The following is a 7,589-nucleotide window of genomic DNA, read 5'->3' on the forward strand; positions in this document are numbered from 1 at the left end:
TCCATGAAGGATTGTAAGAGTTGGAACTTGGTGGTTTAGATGTCCTAAACCCATTAGTAGGTTGACATCTTTTACTTGTGGACATTAATCATTAAAGTTTTCCCATTGGCTTGTTTAATTCTATAGATTTCTTTTATGATTGAGTTAACCTTGGTTATGGGAAAATATTTCTCTAGGAATTTCTTTTTCATTTGAGACCAAGTTGTAATAGAATCGGGTTCTAGGTAATAAAACCAACATTTTGCACCATCAATGGGGGAAAATGGGAAGGCTCTCAAATTCAATTGTTCTTCCGTCACGTTATGTGGTCTCATCAAGTCATAATACCATGGAGAAGTCTTTGAGATGCTTATGTGGATCCTCCCCACTACATCCCCTAAAGATGGGCAAATGACTAAGGATATTGCATTTTAACTCAAAAGGATGGGTGGTAGGTAAAACTACAATGCTAGATGGTTTTTGTTTAATGCCGAGCTTCTCTTAAAGTTTCCTCTCTAGCTTCCTCCCCCAATCTAGGTTGTTCTAAGTTTTTCTCAAAGTGGGTTCTAAGGATGGATCTTCTCGAGGATTGTTTGGCCCTAAAGTACTTTCTTCTAAGTTTCTTTCTCTCCTCTCTCTTCTTAATCTTCTTTCTATTAATCCTATGTCTTCAAAGGTTTCTATGTTATTTAGAGAAGAAGGCATGCATTAAAAAGCAAGAAGAGTAAAGATCAAGCATATACTATAAGCAAGAAGAGGAAAAGAGAGCATGCAATCTTTTTATATTTTCTATTCTATATGGTACTACTTAAGAAAAGATGAATTCAAGAGGCAAGAATATGTAACTTTTATTATATTTGTTCTTTTTTTATTTTCCTGTATGCTACTATTATTGTAAAAATGAAAATATGCTTTCAAGGGTCTAACTAACGACAATTTCAGCAAGGTTCAACTACAATTGAACAACCTTAATGCTGTACTTGGGATCCACTCTAAAAGGATCAAATAAGACCTTGATAATCCTGATTACTCATTAAAATTTTAAAAACAAAGAAAATCATGAAATCTTCTCTTTATAAAAAAGGAAGCCTATATTTCATCAAAATTCATGAATAAAATATTAAACTATAGCAAAATTAGCAAACAGAAAGGTGATTCAGAAATTTGATCTCCATGTTTAAAACAGACACTTGAGTAATTAAGAACAAGAAGGTAGCAAGCATAGTTAACTAAAATTAAACAAAAAAGAAAATAACATTAACTAGAAACAAATGCAAAACTACCATAATTCAGACCTACTTACAAAGCAAACATAGATAGGTGGCCATCATGCATGGAGCAACAACCTCATAATTCAGACCTACTTACAAATGCAAGACAAGCATTTAACTTCTGCCCAACCAAAACTCAACATAGAAATTTATTCAAATGATATCAATTACAGAGAATCATTCACATAAAACAAGAACAAACCGAAGGAACTTATGCACTAATTATTTTTCCAGAATGGCAATAGTGACTACTTATTCTATATGCTAATCAGCTTTTCTACAACTTCTTTTTATTATTGTAAAACACCATGCTTTCATTTATCAATATTAAGAAGACGCTAAGAAACCAGGCCAAGAAGTTGCCCAAGCCAAATTGAAACAAAAAGGTGCTCAAACCTACTACTCCAACATAAATTCACATACGTCTTGACATTCTCATGGGTAGGAGGATTTTTTTCTACTCCATGGTTATCAATCGAACACATCCAAGAACACATACAAGAACCTAAAGACATATGAAACCTTTATCGTTGGAATTACATCAAACTATTCAGGATAAAATTGTGCCACATCGTTGACAAAAAAGTATGACAATACCCATTATCATAAACAACTCAAATGTGTTAAAAACCTATAAAGTTTTTTGCAACTACCCTAAGGTCAAACCTGAACTCCCAAAGAAAAATGAGGGGAGAAGAAAGAATCACTCAGTGTCTAAGAATTTCAGCTCATTTAGTGTTAGCACTATGAAACTGAAACAAGACACTCTACTTAACTCGTCCAGCCGAGTTCCCTGCAGGCGTGGATGACAAACTCGATAAACTCAAATCCAGTCATCTACTCAATATAGACCCACACTATTGGAGTTTCCACTATGTACAGGGGCATCTTTTCTTAACTCAGTGTCAAGCAACTCAAGCCCAAATCAAAATATGTGACATTTTACTCAAGTAACTAGGCGTGTATATGTGTGCTTCTAAATCCATATGATTTAGTCAAGCTCACTAAGCCTATTTGATTATATTAAGCTTGAGTACTAGCGGTGGTAGAATTTGAATTAAATCTGTGTAGTTGTATCCTATATTTATAACACTATATATCTCTATAAAGACACAATTTTGAACCAAATCCTTTGCAAGCATAATCCAAGTCTTCCCAAAAAAAAGTTTGCAAATTAGATGGAGAAATAAAATAAAAGGTGGGCAGTGGCTTGTCCAATAGACTTCAACATTTATATGCCAAATTCCTACATTAAAATACAAAACTGAGAAAATGAAACAACAAGCAAAAAGAAGCACTATAGGAATAAAAAAGTAAAATATGAACGGTTTTAGTGATATGCAACAGAAGTGACCTCAGCTGTGTAAAGAGTAGAGAGCAATAGAAACAAAGAGAAAGTATGCAACACAACAACGTTTGTTAACCCAGTTCGATGAATCTACATCTACATCTGGGGGGCAGTTTGCCCAAGATAGGAGATTGTATTAATCACAAATACAATGATTGTTGAATACATAGTTATGACTGAGGGAACAGCACGTTGGCCCTTTTGTTACTGTGCTGTTCTAGGACTGTTTATAACAGAATTTAATTATCAAATAACTTAATGATCATAACTAAATTGCATATGGGATGAAACTCCCCTTCAATGGTGGCACTAGTTGAGCGTGCATTCAACATCGACTTTTGTTTAATATTGGAACTCATCTATCCAAATTTCTTCATTTTATTTTTCCACAAGCCACGCGAGAAGCTTACCGAAATTCGTTATTATGCTTGATGAATCCCAGCACACACAAAACTTCCTCAGGAAGTAACTAATATATAGCAAATAATCTTAACCACTTGAACCCACCTTTTAAGGAAATCAAGCTCACAAGGTTTTAACCAATTGAAACTGAAACCATCTTTTAAGGAAAGAATCTTAACCAATTTGTTAAGAAACTCAGAATAAACATATGGGACCATTTTGTTAACAAAAAGAATGAACCGGATGGAGGAGCAAGCAAGGAGAGGAATCGAACGGCAGTAGATGGCTAAAAAAATGGCTAGAACTTGATTCAGACAGGTTGTAAGATTGCGGCATTTCAACGACGACGACTGGAAAAAGATTCTGACGACATTACGACGTTTCGAAGTTGGACTATGGTGGTAAGAGAATTGACTTAGTACGGCAACGGTTGAAGGATATTATTTCTCAATACGCGCCAGGGCGGTGGCTGGAGGATTGACTCAATACACTGTAGTTCGATGGCATTGTACGGTTGCGGTCGCAATTCGACGACACCTGGAAGATTTACGCGGTGCAGCTAGGAGATTTCACTTCAGATGTTACGCGGTGGAGTAAGGAATCGACGGTAAGGGTTTTGACTACTGTAAGGGTTTCTCTTCGCTACAGATGTTATGGAGTGGAGTAAGGAATCGACGATAAGGGTTTCGACGACGGTAAGGGTTTCTCTTCACTTCAGATGTTACGTGATGCACCTAACAAATTTCGACGGTGGCCAGAGTAAGGAATCGACGGTAAGGGCTTTTGGATGTTATGGCGGTGGGTAATAGTAGAAGATGGTGATGGATTGACAAGATGGGTATCTCGCAAGATAGGATTTCTTGGCTACATAAAGTGCTTCACTTTAGAGAATGAAAATTGAGAGATAGGAAGAGTGAAGATTTTGAGAAAGACGAGGAGACAAGAGAGAGAGAGAAGGGGAGGAGGAGAGGGGGAGGGGAGGGAGAGAGTTACACGTTAAGGAGAAAGATGAGGAAGAAATTTGAAATGTGAGATAACCTGTGAAGGGAGAAATGAAGAGTTACCTGTTTAGAATAAGAGAGAAATGAAGCTTTTCTTGAAATTTGAAATAGGGTAAGTCATCGTACCGTACAAAATTTTAAATATTTATTTGTAAACATAAATGAATTTAAATGTTTTGTCATTTTTTTATTTAATAAATGTTTCGGGCCTTCTCCAAATTACATTTTTTTTTTAAATTTAATTCAGAATTTGTAGGTATAAAAATAAAACTAAATGAAAGAAATCTAAATGTTCTTAGACTTTTAAAAATATTCAAAAACACTCCTACAGTTAGTTTTAGATGAAAATCGTTAAATTTTGTTTCAGGAATACCTTTAGCTTAAAAAGAGTTCGAGAATACCCTCATTAATCTAAATCTTATACCAATTTTCTCACTAACTAAAATAAAAACTTAAAATTTAAATTTGAAGTAAAAGTCATAGTCTTAAATTTATTTAACTATCAACACGTGATTGATCACAAAGATACCCAATTTTTATAGTTATTGTTGTAATTGATACAGTTAATTGTAAAATAAAAAATGTATTTGACTATTAATACTTTTTTTGTTTGACTAATTATAGTATGTTTTAAGGAGGAATTTTCGTTTTGGAACTTTGTGAGATTTTGTGGAGTCTTATGTTTTAACCAAGGCTTTAAAATATCGATGTTGATGGATATATCAAAGTCTTTTTTGATTTCAATGGTTATTTTTTGAAAAAATTATTTAAAAATTTCAAAAAACAAAATGACATCATTAAATAAATATTTTATTATTTTCAAATAACTAAACATGTTTATTATTTATATTATATTTACATTATATTTGTGTTAGTGTCATTTGATGTTTATTTTATGTGGTCGTGGATTTTTTTAGGATGTATTGAAAATATCAACTGACCCCTTCTATTGGTATCGAACCCATAGGAATGTAAAAATATCGATAGAAATATCGACATATCGATGAAAATTTAAAAGTATGGCTTTTATTATAAGTGTAAAAATTGGATTAATAAAAATATCTTTAAAAAAATTTTAAGCTTAAAGAATATTTATGAAATTTTTCAATAATTCAGAAGTATTTTTTAAACAAAATTTTAGCAACTTTCATCCAAAACTAAAGCCGATGGTATTTTTGAACCGTTTTCGAAAGTTTAAGGACATCTTTCAACTTTTAAAAGTTTAGAGACAAATTCAGACACAAACCACTAGGGGTATTCTACCACCGACAACACGAACAACCCAGACTACCCATCCCAAATTTCTAATATTATAACAAAATATATTTTTTAACTTATAGATATGTTAAATTTTGATATTATGAAATTTTAGTAATTGTTATGTGTTGTAGACAAATTTAGGTATTTAAGTTAATCAAGAATACACTCCATTTACAAGGAGTCCGAATAGATATTAGTTGTGTTTGAAAAATTATGAAATGATTAACTATATAAATCGATCACCAATACACGACCGATTATTGCTTCCACAAAAATGATAATTATAAATAATCAATTATAACAATTTTCATCTAATCTTTCATAACTTTGGTAAAAGAATTAACAAAATAACACCACCCAAAAAATTAGTCAAATTTAGAGTATCTCCTGCTACTCCTTTATAAACTGAATTCATTTGAGAAATTTGACTTTCTGTTTCTCTTTAAATAGCTTAATTTACTATTAAATTCTTCAAAACGTGCAACATACATTGTATATATGTTTCAACCAAATTTAAAATTCATCACTCGAGAGAGTTTAGCTGAATTAAGATTTAGGAATTAGTCATAAATTTTCAAACAATAAAACAAAGTCTCTTTTTAAAAAAAGTATAATCAAGTGAAATATTACTTAAACTTCACAACATAGTTAATAAGATAATGCAATATTACAAGATATTGTTTACACATATACATACACATACCAGTGATTAAAGTAAAATTAGATTTGAATGTAAATTTAACGTAAAGTTGTTCTATTAAACTAGAGTAATAAAATAACTAAAGAGCTCAATAGAACAACAAATGTGTTAGTACTTTGGCACTAGAAGCTCAACCATTTGAAGGAAAGTTCCAAAACCATGGATAAAAGGAAGCATACTAAAACACAAGGAAAATAAGAGGATATATTTTGTCTTCCCTTATCTAAAAGGAGAATGCAAACAAAGCAATGCAAAAGCACCCTTCAAGACACCTGACTAATTTATACAAAGTGTAAACAAGACACGAATACAATGCTAAGCATTCTCCAAAACATGATGCAACATATAATTCATTAATGCATAGTGGATGCTATGAAAGCTAAAGTATCAAACTCCATTGGCCATTAAGCTTTTCTATTAATGGTCATTGGTACTGCCTCTTGCTTTCCACCTGAATTCTGTAAAACTCATAATTACGATGTCTTATTTCTAAAAGAGTTCGTTTCAGGATAGAATAAGACTGAGAAATTAGCTATTTGGTTTTGTAACTTATAGCAAACTTAGCATGCTCCAACTTGTTCATTTTTGCAAAAATGTTTTCGTAAAACTGTGCATCTCTCTTGTTGTATTCCCTCACCTTCTCTTTCAATTGCCTATATTCAATCTTCACATCCCTACATTGATAGTATAATGATAAATAGCAGTATAATGATAAATAGCATTGTGTTAGACCTCCAATTAGGTTGCAATACAGTAGAAGAAAGAAGAAGGATAGTGCACATGTTATTGAGGATGAAGACACACTGTATGTTAGTGAGGGCAATACGAGTGGGGATCATAGTAGTGTTAGGGACCATAGTTTGTTAGAGGAAAGAGGTAGTTAAATATGTCGAGTTTGGGAGAGAGAAGGGGGATAGTTTGTGGGTAGTTTTTTTGCACTCTTCCTTGAAAGAGAGAATAGACAGTAGGGGTGTAAACAAGTTGGGTTGGGTTAGGTTTGGAGACATTCTCAACCCAACTTATATTTTTGGGTTGGTTGGTTTGCCAGCCCAAATAACCCGAATTAAGTTTCCAACCCAACCCGTAAAATATGGGTTGGGTTGGGTTGCCAGGTTGTATTATTATTATTATTATTCATTTCTAAATTTTAATGTTTATAAATGGAAATCATCAAGCATAAATCAAATATGTTTTGCATCAAGTTAAGCAAAAAACAAAATTTTCAGACTCATAAGATTGTTTAACTTTTATTAAATAAATAGATAATAATAAAATTATATATATATATTAGTAAAAGACATGTGCATGGCACGTGTAATACGTGGCTTAAGATTATAGTAAACATTGCATGTATATGTTTAGGTTGTGCTAAATTTAAAGGTACGAAATTCAAAATATATTAGAATTAGATGTACATGGGAAGAAGTTACAATAATTAGATTCAAATATAAGAATTTAAATATAAGACTTGTTATATCAAAAAAGATTTCTTTATAAACAATATTTTTTTGTACAATTTGAAGGTAACTTATTATCACCTATTGGCTTAATCCAAACTTTTGTTGTCTTCACTAAAATTCCTCTAGATAGTGCAACATAAAGTTGTCCATGAGAAAACACATTTTTCA

This window comes from Cucumis melo, chromosome 1 (assembly GCF_025177605.1).
Source record: "Cucumis melo cultivar AY chromosome 1, USDA_Cmelo_AY_1.0, whole genome shotgun sequence".
In the NCBI taxonomy this organism is placed as follows: Eukaryota; Viridiplantae; Streptophyta; class Magnoliopsida; order Cucurbitales; family Cucurbitaceae; genus Cucumis; species Cucumis melo.